The sequence below is a fragment of the Primulina tabacum genome, chromosome 10 (genome assembly GCF_025594145.1).
Source record: "Primulina tabacum isolate GXHZ01 chromosome 10, ASM2559414v2, whole genome shotgun sequence".
NCBI classification, from domain to species: Eukaryota; Viridiplantae; Streptophyta; class Magnoliopsida; order Lamiales; family Gesneriaceae; genus Primulina; species Primulina tabacum.
In genome coordinates, this window is record NC_134559.1 from 36,848,713 (window position 1) to 36,861,311 (window position 12,599).

General features: G+C 43.4%; 14 non-coding genes across 14 annotated transcripts; all 14 read left to right on the forward strand.

Annotated features, from left to right (window-relative positions):
- Positions 1-603: 603 nt before the first annotated feature.
- Positions 604-722, forward strand: LOC142517369 (5S ribosomal RNA). Its single transcript, XR_012813119.1, has one exon. It is a non-coding gene; the product is annotated as a 5S ribosomal RNA (ribosomal RNA).
- Positions 723-1,403: 681 nt separating this feature from the next.
- LOC142516280 (5S ribosomal RNA) lies at positions 1,404-1,523 on the forward strand. Its single transcript, XR_012812083.1, has one exon. It is a non-coding gene; the product is annotated as a 5S ribosomal RNA (ribosomal RNA).
- Positions 1,524-2,907: 1,384 nt separating this feature from the next.
- On the forward strand, positions 2,908-3,026 carry LOC142508734 (5S ribosomal RNA). The gene has a single exon (XR_012806937.1). It is a non-coding gene; the product is annotated as a 5S ribosomal RNA (ribosomal RNA).
- A 682-nt stretch (positions 3,027-3,708) lies between these two features.
- On the forward strand, positions 3,709-3,827 carry LOC142509436 (5S ribosomal RNA). The gene has a single exon (XR_012807610.1). It is a non-coding gene; the product is annotated as a 5S ribosomal RNA (ribosomal RNA).
- Positions 3,828-4,659: 832 nt separating this feature from the next.
- Positions 4,660-4,778, forward strand: LOC142517243 (5S ribosomal RNA). The gene has a single exon (XR_012812998.1). It is a non-coding gene; the product is annotated as a 5S ribosomal RNA (ribosomal RNA).
- Positions 4,779-5,460: 682 nt separating this feature from the next.
- On the forward strand, positions 5,461-5,579 carry LOC142515688 (5S ribosomal RNA). The gene has a single exon (XR_012811520.1). It is a non-coding gene; the product is annotated as a 5S ribosomal RNA (ribosomal RNA).
- A 682-nt stretch (positions 5,580-6,261) lies between these two features.
- On the forward strand, positions 6,262-6,381 carry LOC142508655 (5S ribosomal RNA). The gene has a single exon (XR_012806861.1). It is a non-coding gene; the product is annotated as a 5S ribosomal RNA (ribosomal RNA).
- A 680-nt stretch (positions 6,382-7,061) lies between these two features.
- On the forward strand, positions 7,062-7,180 carry LOC142517569 (5S ribosomal RNA). Its single transcript, XR_012813309.1, has one exon. It is a non-coding gene; the product is annotated as a 5S ribosomal RNA (ribosomal RNA).
- A 667-nt stretch (positions 7,181-7,847) lies between these two features.
- Positions 7,848-7,966, forward strand: LOC142514617 (5S ribosomal RNA). Its single transcript, XR_012810504.1, has one exon. It is a non-coding gene; the product is annotated as a 5S ribosomal RNA (ribosomal RNA).
- Positions 7,967-8,648: 682 nt separating this feature from the next.
- On the forward strand, positions 8,649-8,767 carry LOC142513567 (5S ribosomal RNA). Its single transcript, XR_012809507.1, has one exon. It is a non-coding gene; the product is annotated as a 5S ribosomal RNA (ribosomal RNA).
- A 682-nt stretch (positions 8,768-9,449) lies between these two features.
- LOC142516137 (5S ribosomal RNA) lies at positions 9,450-9,568 on the forward strand. Its single transcript, XR_012811948.1, has one exon. It is a non-coding gene; the product is annotated as a 5S ribosomal RNA (ribosomal RNA).
- Positions 9,569-10,250: 682 nt separating this feature from the next.
- Positions 10,251-10,368, forward strand: LOC142509300 (5S ribosomal RNA). The gene has a single exon (XR_012807481.1). It is a non-coding gene; the product is annotated as a 5S ribosomal RNA (ribosomal RNA).
- A 681-nt stretch (positions 10,369-11,049) lies between these two features.
- Positions 11,050-11,168, forward strand: LOC142508364 (5S ribosomal RNA). The gene has a single exon (XR_012806579.1). It is a non-coding gene; the product is annotated as a 5S ribosomal RNA (ribosomal RNA).
- A 682-nt stretch (positions 11,169-11,850) lies between these two features.
- LOC142506826 (5S ribosomal RNA) lies at positions 11,851-11,969 on the forward strand. Its single transcript, XR_012805102.1, has one exon. It is a non-coding gene; the product is annotated as a 5S ribosomal RNA (ribosomal RNA).
- Positions 11,970-12,599: the final 630 nt, after the last annotated feature.

The window sequence follows — 12,599 nt, forward strand, 5'->3', positions numbered from 1 at the left end:
AGAATACATGTGAAATCAACGTAGCTCGGGCACTGCCGGATTTGGTCAAAATTGTAGGCTTATTTGATTGCAAACGGGCAAACGAACGAGAACATTAATCCGCAATGAGCTGGCGAGATTTTAGCCGAATTCCGTCTCTAAGACCCTCTAATTTGCGATTTTCCGTTTCTGTTAAGCTTCTGTTTCCTCGAAAAAATCCGCTTAGTACGGCCGAAATTCGATTCCGGTTTCATTTTATCGTATCCCAGACATAATAATAGCTTTACATTCGCTATTTTCTTATTCTTATTTTTTTCTATTTTCTGGAAACATTTAGCGATTTTTGTTGTCGTGAGCCGTTTCTGTGCGGAAGAGTATGACGCAGATTACTCCGGAAACGGTTAACTCATTAAAAACAATTATTTCAACTGTTTTAGCCATTATTTACGTAAACGGTCGCGACACGAGGACTTTCCAGGGAGGTCACCCATCCTAGCTCTGCCATCGCGCCAGAACGCTTAACTTCATTGTTCTGATTGGGCGAGAAAAGTGCCGCGTGTTGTCCATCGCCGCCCGCTCCACACATACTCGAGGGATATAAGAATAAACATCCCACTCAATTTCGGGTGCGATCATACCAGCACTTATACACCGGAACCCATAAGAACTCCAAAGTTAAGCGTGCTTGGGCGAGAGCAGTACTTTGATGGATGACCCCCTGGGAAGTACTCGTGTTGCATCCCTTTTCGTGTTTTTCTATTTTTGATTACTTGTTGACAGACGATTTTCGGCACAAATCATCTGACTCTCGATAAGGACTAGAGAAGACATGTGAAATCAACGCAGCTCGGGCACTGCCGGATTTGGACAAAATTGTAGGCTAATTTGATTGTAAACGGGCAAACGAACGAGACTCATTACTCCGCAATGAGCTGGCGAGATTTTAGCCGAATTCCTTCTCTAAGACCCTCTAATTTGCGAGTTTCGCTTCTGTTAAGCTTCCGTTTCCTCGAGAAATCCACTTAGGAAGTCTGAAATTCAATTCCAGTTCCATTTTATCGTATCTCAGGCATAATAATAGCTTTACATTCCCTATTTACTTCTTCTTATTTTTTTCTATTTTCTGGGAACATTTAGCGATTTTTGTTGTCGTGAGTCGGTGCTATGCGGAAGGGTATGACGCAGATTACACCGGAGACGGTTAACTCATTAAAAACAATTATTTCGACTGTTTTAGCCATAATTTACTTAAAAGGTCACGGCACGAGGACTTCCCAGGGACGTCACCCATCCTAGCTCTGCCATCGCGCCAAAACGCTTAACTTCATGGTTCTGATTGGGCGAGAGCAGTGCAGCGTGTTGTCCATCGCCGCCCGCTCCACACGTACTCGAGGGATATAAGAATAAACATCCCACTCAATGTTTGGTGCGATCATACAAGCACTAAAGCACCGGATCCCATCAGAACTCCGAAGTTAAGCGTGCTTGGGCGAGAGGCAGTACTACGATGGGTGACCCCCTGGGAAGTCCTCGTGTTGCACCCCTTTCCGTGTTTTTCTATTTTTGATTACTTGTTGAAAGACGATTTTCTGCTCAAATCTTCTGAATCTTGATCGAGACCAAATAAGACGTGCAATCAACGTAACTCGGGCACTGTTGGGTTTGGACAAGACAAAATCGTAGCCTAATTTGATTGTAAACGGTCTTAGCCGAATTTCTTCTCTAAGACCCTCTAATTTGCGATTTTTTTCTTCTGTTAAGCTTCCGTTTTCTAGAGAAATCTGCTTAGGAAGTCCGAATATCTATTCCGGTTCCATTTTATCGTATCCCCGGCATAATAATAGCTTTACATTCGCTTTCTTCTTCTTATTTTTTTCTATTTTCTGGGAACATTTAGCGATTTTTGTTCTCGTGAGCTGGTGCTGTGCAGAAGGGTATGACGCAGATTACTCCAGAGACGGTTAACTCATTAAAAACAATTATTTCGACTGTTTTAGCCATAATAAACGTAAACGGTCGTGACACGAGGACTTCCCAGGTAGGTCACCCATCTTAGCTCTGCCATCGCGCCAGAACGCTTAACTTCATGTTTGTGATTTGACGAGAGCAGTGCCACGTGTTGTCCATCGCCACCCGCTCCACACGTACTCGAGGGATATAAGAATAAACTACCAACTCAATGTCGGTTGCGATCAGACTAGCACTAATGCACCGGTTACCCCCCTGGGAAGTCCTCGTGTTGCATCCTTTTTCGTGTTTTTTTATTTTTGATTACTTATTGACATACGATTTTTGGCTCAAATCATCTGAATATCGATCTGTACCAGATAGGACGTGAAATCAACGTAGCTCGGGCGCTACCGGATTTGGACAAAATTGTAGCCTAATTTGATTGTAAACGGGCAAACGAACAAAACTCATTAATCCGCAATGAGCTGGAGAGATTTTAGCCGAATTCCTTCTCTAAGACCCTCTAATTTGCAATTTTCCGCTTCTGTTAAGCTTTCGTTTCCTCGAGAAATCCGCTTAGGAAGTCCGAAATTCGATTTCAGTTCCATTTTATCGTATCCCAGGCATAATAATAGCTTTACATTCGCTATTTTCTTCTTCTTATTTTTTTTCTATTTACTAGGAACATTTAGCGATTTTTGTTGTCGTGAGCCGGTTCTGTGCGGAAGCGTATTACGTAGAATACTCTGGAGACGGTTAACTCATTAAAAACAATTATTTCGACTGTTTTATCCATAATTTACGTAAACGGTCGCAACACGAGGACTTCCCAGGGAGGTCACCCATCCTAGCTCCACCATCGCGCCAAAACGCATAACTTCATGGTTCTGATTGGGAGAGAGCAGTGCCGCGTGTTGTCCATCGCCGCCCGCTCCACACGTACTCTAGGATATAAGAATAAACATCCCACTAAATGTCGGGTGCGATCATACCAGCAATAATGCACCGGATTCCACCAGAACTCCGAAGTTAAGCGTGCTTGGGAGAGAGCAGTACTAGGATGGGTGACCCCCTAGGAAGTCCTCGTGTTGTACCCCTTTTCGTGTTTTTCTATTTTGGATTACTTGTTGACAGACGATTTTCGGCTCAAATCCTCCGAATCTCGACCGGGACCAGATAAGACGTGAAATCAACGTAGCTCGAGCACTGCCGTATTTGGACAAAATTGTAGCCTAATTTGATTGTAAACGGGCAAACGAACGAGACTCATTCTTCGCAATGAGCTGGCGAGATTTTTGCCGAATTCCTTCTCTAAAACCCTCTAATTTGCGATTTTCCGATTCTGTTAAGCTTCCGTTTTCTCGAGAAATCCGCTTAGGAAGTCCGAAATTCGCTTCCGGTTTTATTTTATCGTATCCCAGACATAATAATAGCTTTACATTCCCTATTTTTTTATTCTTATTTTTTTTTTCTATTTTCATGGAACATTTAGCGATTTTTGTTGTCGTGAGCCGGTTCTGTGCATAAGGGTATGATGCAGATTACTCCGGAGTCGGTTAACTCATTAAAAACAATTATTTCGACTATTTTAGCCATAATTTATGTAAACGGTCGCGACGCGAGGACTTCCCATGGATTTCACCCATTCTAATTCTGCCATCGCGCCAGAACGCTTAACTTCATGGTTATGATTGGGCGAGAGCAGTGCCGCGTGTTGTCCATCGCCGCCCGCTCCACACGTACTCGAGGGATATAAGAATAAACATCCCACTCAATGTCGTGTGCGATCATACCAGCACTAATGCACCGGATCCCATCAGAACTCCGAAGTTAAGCTTGCTTCGGCGAGAGCAGTTCTAGGATGAGTGACCCCCTGGGAAGTCCTCGTGTTGCGCCCCTTTTCCTGTTTTTCTATTTTTGATTACTTGTTGACAGACGATTTTCGGTTCAAATCATCTGAATCTCGATCGGGATCAGATAAGACATGTGAAATCGACGTAGCTCGGGCACTGCTGGATTTGGACAAAATTGTAGCCTAATTTGATTGTAAATGGGTAAACGAACGAGACTCATTACTCCGCAATGTGCTGGCGAGATTTTAGCTGATCTTCTTCTCTAAGACCCTCAAATTTACGATTTTCCGCTTCTGTTAAGCTTCCGTTACATCGAGAAATCCGTTTAGGAAGTCCGAAATTCGTTTCCGGTTCCATTTTATCTTATCCCAGGCATAATAATAGCTGGCGAGCTTTTAGCCGAATTTCTTCTCTAAAACCCTCGAATTCGCGATTTTCCGCTTCTGTTAAGCTTCCGTTTCCTCGAGAAATCCGCTTAGGAAGTCTGAAATTCGATTCCGGTTCCATTTTATCTTATATCAGGCATAATAATAACTTTACATTTGCCATTTTTTTCTTCTTATTTTTTTTCTATTTTCTGGGAATATTTAACGATTTTTGTTGTCGTGAGCCGGTTCTGTGCGGAAGGGTATGACGAAGATTACTCCGGAGACGGTTAACTCATTAAAAACAATTATGTCGACAGTTTTATCCATAATTTACGTAAACGGTCGCGACACGAGGATTTCCAAGGGAGGTCACCCATCCTAGCTCTGCCATCGCGCCAGAACGCTTAACTTCATGGTTCGGATTGGACGAGAGCAGTGCCGCGTGTTGTCCATCGCCGCCCGCTCCACACATACTCAAAGGATATAAGAATAAACATCCACTCAATGTCGGGTGCGATCCTACCAGCACTAATGCACCGGATCCCATCATAACTCCGAAGTTAAGCGTGCTTGGGCGAGAGCAGTACTAGGATTGGTGACCCCCTGGGAAGTCCTCGTGTTGCACCCCTTTTCGTGTTTTTCTATTTTTGATTACTTGTTGACGGACGATTTTGGGCTCAAATCATCTGAATCTCGATCGGGAACAGATAAGACATGTGAAATCAACGTAGCTCGGGCACTGCCGGATTTGGACAAAATTGTAGCCTAATTTGATTGTAAACGGGTAAACGAACGAGTCTCATTACTCCGCAATTAGCTGGCGAGATTTTAGCCGAATTTCTTCTCTAAAACCCTCTAATTTGCGATTTTCCGCTTTTGTTAAGCTTCCGTTTCCTCGAGAAATCCGCTTAGGAAGTCTGAAATTCGATTCCGGTTCCATTTTATCTTATCCCAGGCATAATAATAGCTTTACATTCGCTATTTTTTTCTTCTTATTTTTTTTCTATTTTCTTGGAATACTTAGCGATTTTTGTGATCGTGATCCGGTTCTGTGCAGAAGGGTATTACGTAGATTACTCCGGAGACGGTTAACTCATTAAAAACATTTATTTCGACTGCTTTATCCATAATTTACGTAAACGGTCGCGACACGAGTACTTCCCAGGGAGGTTACCCATCCTCGCTCTGCCATCGCGCCAGAACGCTTAACTTCATGGTTCTGATTGGGCGAGAGAAGTGGCGCGTGTTGTCCATCGTCGCCTTCTCCACACGTACTCTTGGGATATAAGAATAAACATCCACTCAATGTCCGGTGCGATCATACCAGCACTAATTCAACGGATCCCATCAGAACTCCGAAGTTAAGCGTGCTTGGGCGAGAGCAGTACTAGGTTGGGTAACCTCCTGGGAAGTCCTCGTGTTGCACCCCTTTTCGTGTTTTTCTATTTTTGATTACTTGTTGACAGACGATTTTCGGCTCAAATCATCTGAATCTCGATCGGGACCAGATAAGACATGTGAAATCAACGTAGCTCGGGCACTGCCGGATTTAGACAAAATTGTAGCCTAATTTGATTGTAAACGGGCAAACGAATGAGACTCATTACTCCGCAATGAGCTGACGATATTTTAGCCGAATTCCTTCTCTAAGACCCTCTAATTTGTGATTTTCCGCTTCTGTTAAGCTTCCGTTTCCTCGAGAAATCCGCTTAGAAAGTTCGAAATTCGATTTCGGTTTCACTTTATCGTATCCCAGGCATAATAAAATCTTTACATTCGCTATTTTCTTCCTCCTATTTTTTTCCTATTTTCTGGGAACATTTAGCGATTTTTGTTGTCGTGAGCCGGTTCTGTGCGGAAGGGTATGACGCAGATTACTCCGGAGATGGTTAACTCATTAAAAATAATTATTTCGACTGTTTTATCCATAATTTACGTAACCGATCACGACACGAGGACTTCCCATGGAGGTCACCCATCCTAGCTCTGCCATTGCGCCCGAACGATTAACTTCATGGTTCTGATTGGGCGAGAGCAGTGCCGCGTGTTGTCGATCGTCGCCTTCTCCACACGTACTCTTGGGATATAAGAATAAACATCCACTCAATGTCTGGTGCGATCATACCAGCACTAATTCACCGGATCTCATCAGAATTCCGTAGTTAAGCATGCCTTGGGCGAGAGCAGTACTAGGATGGGTGACCCCCTGGGAAGTCCTCGTGTTGCACCCCTTTTCTTGTTTTTCTATTTTTAATTACTTGTTGACAGACGATTTTCGGATCAAATCATCTGAATCTCGATCGGGACCTGATAAGACATGTGAAATCAACGTAACTCGGGAACTGCCGGATTTGGACAAAATTGTAGCCAAATTTGATTGTAAACGGGCAAACGAACGAGACTCATTACTTCGCAATGAACTGGCGAGATTTTAGCCGAATTTCTTCTCTAAAACCCTCTAACTTGCGATTTTCCGCTTCTGTTAAGCTTCTGTTTCCTCGATAAATCCGCTTAGGAAGTCCGAAATTCGATTCCGGTTCCATTTTATCTTATCCCAGGCATAATAATAGCTTTACATTCGCTATTTTCTTCTTCTTATTTTTTTCTATTTTCTGGGAATACTTAGCGATTTTTGTTGTCGTGAGCCGGTTCAGTGCAGAAGGGTATTACGTAGTTTACTCCGGAGAAGGTTAACTTATTAAAAACAATTATTTCGATTGTTTTATCCATAATTTACTAAACGGTCGCGACACGAGTACTTCCCAGGGAGGTTACCCATCCTAGCTCTGCCATAGCGCCAGAACGCTTAATTTCATGGTTCTGAATAGGCGAGAGCAGTGCCGCGTGTTGTCAATCGTCGCCTTCTCTACACGTACTCTTGGGATATAAGAATAAACATCCCCTCAATGTCCGGTGCGATCATACCAGCACCAATGCACCGGATCGCATCAGAACTCCGAAGTTAAGCGTGCTTGGGCGAGAGCAGTACTAGGATGGATGACCCCCAAGGAAGTCCTCGTGTTGCACCCCTTTTCGTGTTTTTCTATTTTTGATTACTTGTTGAAAGACGATTTTCGGCTCAAATCATCTGAATCTCGATTGGGACCTGATAAGACATGTGAAATCAATGTAGCTCGGGCACTGCCGGATTTGGACAAAATTGTAAACGGGCAAACGAACGAGACTCATTACTCCGCAATGAGCTGGCGAGATTTTAGCCGAATTCTTTCTCTAAGACCCTCTAATTTGCAATTTTCCGCTTCTGTTAAGCTTCCGTTTTCTCGAGAAATCCGCTTAGGAAGTTAGAAATTCGATTTCGGTTCCACTTTATCGTATCCCAAGCATTATAAAAGCTTTACATTCGCTATTTTCTTCTTCTTATTTTTCTCGTATTTTCTGGCAACATTTAGCGATTTTTGTTGTCGTGAGCCGGTTCTGTGCAGAAGGGTATTACGTAGATTACTCCGGAGACGGTCAACTCATTAAAAACAATTATTTCGAATGTTTTATCCATAATTTACGTAAACGGTCGCGACACGAGGACTTTCCAGGGAGGTCACCCATCCTAGCTCTGCCTTCGCGCCAGAACACTTAACTTCATCGTTCTGATTGAACGAGAGCAGTGCCGCGTGTTGTCCATCGCCGCCCGCTCCACACATACTCGAAGTATATAAGAATAAACATCCCACTCAATATCGGGTGCGATCATACCAGCACTAATGCACTGGATCCCATCAGAACTCCGAAGTTAAGCGTGCTTGGGCGAGAGCAGTACTAGGATGTGTGACCCCCTGGGAAGTCTTCGTGTTGCACCCCTTTTCGTGTTTTTCTATTTTTGAATACTTGTTGATAGACGATTTTTGGCTCAAATCATCTTAATCTCGATCGTGACCAAATAAGACATGTGAAATCAACGTAGCTCGGGCACTGCCGGATTTGGAAAAAATTGTAGCCTAATTAGATTGTAAACGGGTAAACGAACGAAACTCATTACTCCGCAATGAGTTTGCGATATTTTAGCCAAATTCCTTCTCTAAGACCCTCTAATTTGCGATTTTCCGCCTCTGTTAAGCTTCCGTTTCCTCGAGAAATCCACTTAGGAAGTTCGAAATTCGATTTCGGTTCCACTTTATCGTATCCCAGGCATAATAAAAGCTTTAAATTCGCTATTTTCTTCTTCTTATTTTTTTCCTATTTTCTGGGAACATTTAGCGATTTTCGTTGTCGTGAGCCGGTTCTGTGCGGAAGGGTATTACGTAGATTACTCCGGAGACGGTTAACTCATTAAAAACAATTATGTCGACTGTTTTATCCATAATTTACGTAAACGGTCGCGACACGAGTACTTCCCAGGGAGGTTACCCATCCTAGCTCTGCCATCGCGCCAGAACACTTAACTTCATGGTTTTGATTGGGCGAGAGCAGTGCCGTGTGTTGTCCATCGTCGCCTTCTCCACACGTACTCTTGGGAGATAAGAATAAACATCCACTCAATGTCCGGTGCGATCATACCAGCATTAATTCACCGGATCCCATCAGAACTCCGAAGTTAAGCGTGCTTGGGCGAGAGCAGTACTAGGATGGGTGACCCCCTGGGAAGTCCTCGTGTTGCACCCCTTTTCGTGTTTTTCTATTTTTGATTACTTGTTGACAGACGATTTTCGGCTCAAATCATCTGAATCTCGATCGGGACCTGATAAGACATGTGAAATCAACGTAGCTCGGGCACTGCCGGATTTGCACAAAATTGTAGCCTAATTTGATTGTAAACGTGCAAACGAACGAGACTCCTTACTCCGCAATGAGCTGGCGAGATTTTAGCCGAATTCATTCTCTAAGACCCTCTAATTTGCGATTTTCCGCTTCTGTTAAGCTTCCGTTTCCTCGATAAATCCGCTTAGGAAGTCCGAAATTCGATTCTAGTTCCATTTTATCTTATCCCAGGCAAAATAATAGCTTTACATTCGCTATTTTCTTCCTCCTATTTTTTTCCTATTTTCTGGGAACGTTTAGCGATTTTTGTTGTCGTGAGCCGGTTCTGTGCGGAAGGGTATGACGCAGATTACTCCGGAGATGGTTAACTCATTAAAAATAATTATTTCGACTGTTTTATCCATAATTTACGTAAACGATCGCGACACGAGGACTTCCCATGGAGGTCACCCATCCTAGCTCTGCCATTGCGCCAGAACGCTTAACTTCATGGTTCTGATTGGGCGAGAGCAGTGCCGCGTGTTGTCCATCGTCGCCTTCTCCACACGTACTCTTGGGATATAAGAATAAACATCCACTCAATGTCCGGTGCGATCATACCAGCACTAATTCACCGGATCCCATCAGAATTCCGAAGTTAAGCGTGCTTGGGCGAGAGCATTACTAGGATGGGTGACCCCCTGGGAAGTCCTCGTGTTGCACCCCTTTTCGTGTTTTTCTATTTTTGATTACTTGTTGACAGACTATTTTCGGCTCAAATCATCTGAATCTAAATCGTGACCATATAAGACATGTGAAATCAACGTAGCTCGGGCACTGCGGATTTCGACAAAATTGTAGCCTAATTTGATTGTAAACGGGCAAACGAACGAGGCTCATTACTCCGCAATGAGCTGGAGAGATTTTAGCCGAATTTCTTCTCTAAGACCCTCTAATTTGATATTTTCCGCTTCTGTTAAGCTTCCGTTTCCTCGAGAAATCCGCTTAGTAAGTTAGAATTTCGATTTTGGTTCCACTTTATCGTATCCCAGGCATAATAAAAACTTTACATTCGCTATTTTCTTATTCTTACTTTTTTCCTATTTTCTGGGAACATTTAGCGATTTTTGTTCTCGTGAGCCGGTTCTATGCGGAAGTGTATGAACCAGATTACTTCGGAGACGGTTAACTCATTAAAAACAATTATTTCGAATTTTTTATCCATAATTTACGTAAACAGTCGCGACACGAGGACTTCACAGGGAGGTCACCCATCTTAGCTCTGCCATCGCGCCAGAACGCTTAACTTCATGGTTCTGATTGGACGAGAGCAGTGCCGCGTGTTGTCCCTCGCCGCCCGCTCCACACATACTCGAAGGATATAAGAATAAACATCCCACTCAATGTCGGGTGCAATCATACCAACACAAATGCACTGGATCCCATCAGAACTCCGAAGTTAAGCGTGCTTGGGCGAGAGCAGTACTAGGATGTGTGACCCCTGGGAAGTCTTCGTGTTGCAATCTTTTCGTGTTTTTCTAATTTTGATTACTTGTTGACAGACGATTTTTGGCTCAAATCATCTGAATCTCGATCGCGACCAAATAAGACACGTGAAATCAACGTAGCTCGGGGACTGCCGGATTTGGACAAAATTGTAGCCTAATTAGATTGTAAATGGGCAAACGAACGAGACTCATTACTCCACAATGAGCTGGCAAGATTTTAGCTGAATTCCTTCTCTAAGACTTTCTAATTTGCGATTTTCCGCTTCTGTTAAGCTTCCGTTTCCTCGAGAAATCCGCTTAGCAAGTCCGAAATTCGATTTCGGTTCCACTTTATCGTACCCCAAACATAATAAAAGCTTTACATTCGCTATTTTCTTCTTCTTATTTTTTTCCTATTTTCTGGAACATTTATCGATTTTTGTTGTCGTGAGCCGGTTCTGTGCGGAAGGATATGACCCAGATTACTCCGGAGACGGTTAACTCATTAAAAACAATTATTTCGAATGTTTTATCCATAATTTAAGTAAACGGTCGCGACACGAGGACTTCTTAGGGAGGTCACCCATCCTAGCTCTGCCATCGCGCCAGAACGCTTAACTTCATAGTTCTGATTGGACGAGAGCAGTGCCGCGTGTTGTCCATCGCCGCCCGCTCCACACATACTCGAAGGATATAAGAATAAACATCCCACTTAATGTCGGGTGCGATCATACTAGCACTAATGCACTAGATCCCATCAGAACTCCGAAGTTAAGCGTGCTTCGGCGAGAGCAGTACTAGGATGTGTGACCCTCTGAGAAGTCTTCGTGTTGCACCCCTTTTCGTGTTTTTCTATTTTTGAATACTTGTTGACAGACGATTTTCGGTTCAAATCATCTGAGTCTCAATCGTGACCATATAAGACATGTGAAATCAGCCTAGCTCGGGCACTGCCGGATTTGGACAAAATTGTAGCCAAATTAGATTGTAAACGGGCAAACGAATGAAACTCATTACTCTGTAATGAGCTTGCGAGATTTTAGCCAAATTCCTCTCTAAGGCCCCCAAATTTACGATTTTCCATTTCTGTTAAGCTTTTGTTTTCTCGAGAAATCCGCTTAGAAAGTTCGAAATTCGATTTCGGTTCCACTTTAACGTATCTCAGGCATAATAAAAGCTTTACATTCGCCATTTTCTTCTTCTTATTTTTTTCCTATTTTCTGGGGACATTTAGCGATTTTTGTTGTCGTGAGCCGGTTCTGTGCGGAAGGGTATGACCCAGATTACTCCGGATACGATAAACTCATTAAAAACAATTATTTAGAATGTTTTATCTATAATTTACGTAAACGATCGCTACACGAGGACTTCCCAGGGAGGTCACCCATCCTAGCTCTGCCATCGCGCCAGAACGCTTAACTTCATGGTTCTGATTGGACGAGAGCAGTGCCGCGTGTTGTCCATCGTCGCCCGCTCCACACATACTCGAAGGATATAAGAATAAACATCCCACTCAATGTCGGGTGCGATCATACCAGCACTAATGCACTGGATCCCATCAGAACTCCGAAGTTGAGCGTGCTTGGGCGAGAGCAGTACTAGGATGTGTGACCCCCTGGGAAGTCATCGTGTTGCACCCCTTTTCGTGTTTTTCTATTTTCGAATACTTGTTGACAGAATATTTTTGGCTCAAATCATCTGAATCTCGATCGTGACCAGACAAGACATATGAAATCAACCTAGCTCGGGCACTGCCGGATTTGGACAAAATTGTAGCCTAATTAGATTGTAAACGGGCAAACGAACGAAACTCATTACTCCGCAATGAGCTTGCGAGATTTTAGCCAAATTCCTTCTCTAAGACCCTCTAATTTGAGATTTTCCGCTTCTATTAAGCTTCCGTTTCCTCGAGAAATCTGCTTAGAAAGTCCGAAACTCGATTTAGGTTCCACTTTATCGTATCCCAGGCATAATAAAAGCTTTACATTCGCTATTTTCTTCTTCTTATTTTTTTCCTATTTTCTGGGAACATTTAACGATTTTTGTTGTCGTGAGCCGGTTCTGTGCGGAAGGGTATGACGCCGATTACTCCGGAAACGGTTAACTCGTTAAAGACAATTATTTCGACTGTTTTATCCATAATTTACGAAAATGGTCGCGACACGAGGACTTCCTAGGGATGTCACCCATCCTAGCTCTGCCATCGCGCCAGAACGCTTAACTTCATGGTTCTGATTGGGCGAGAGCAGTGCCGCGTGTTGTCCATCGCC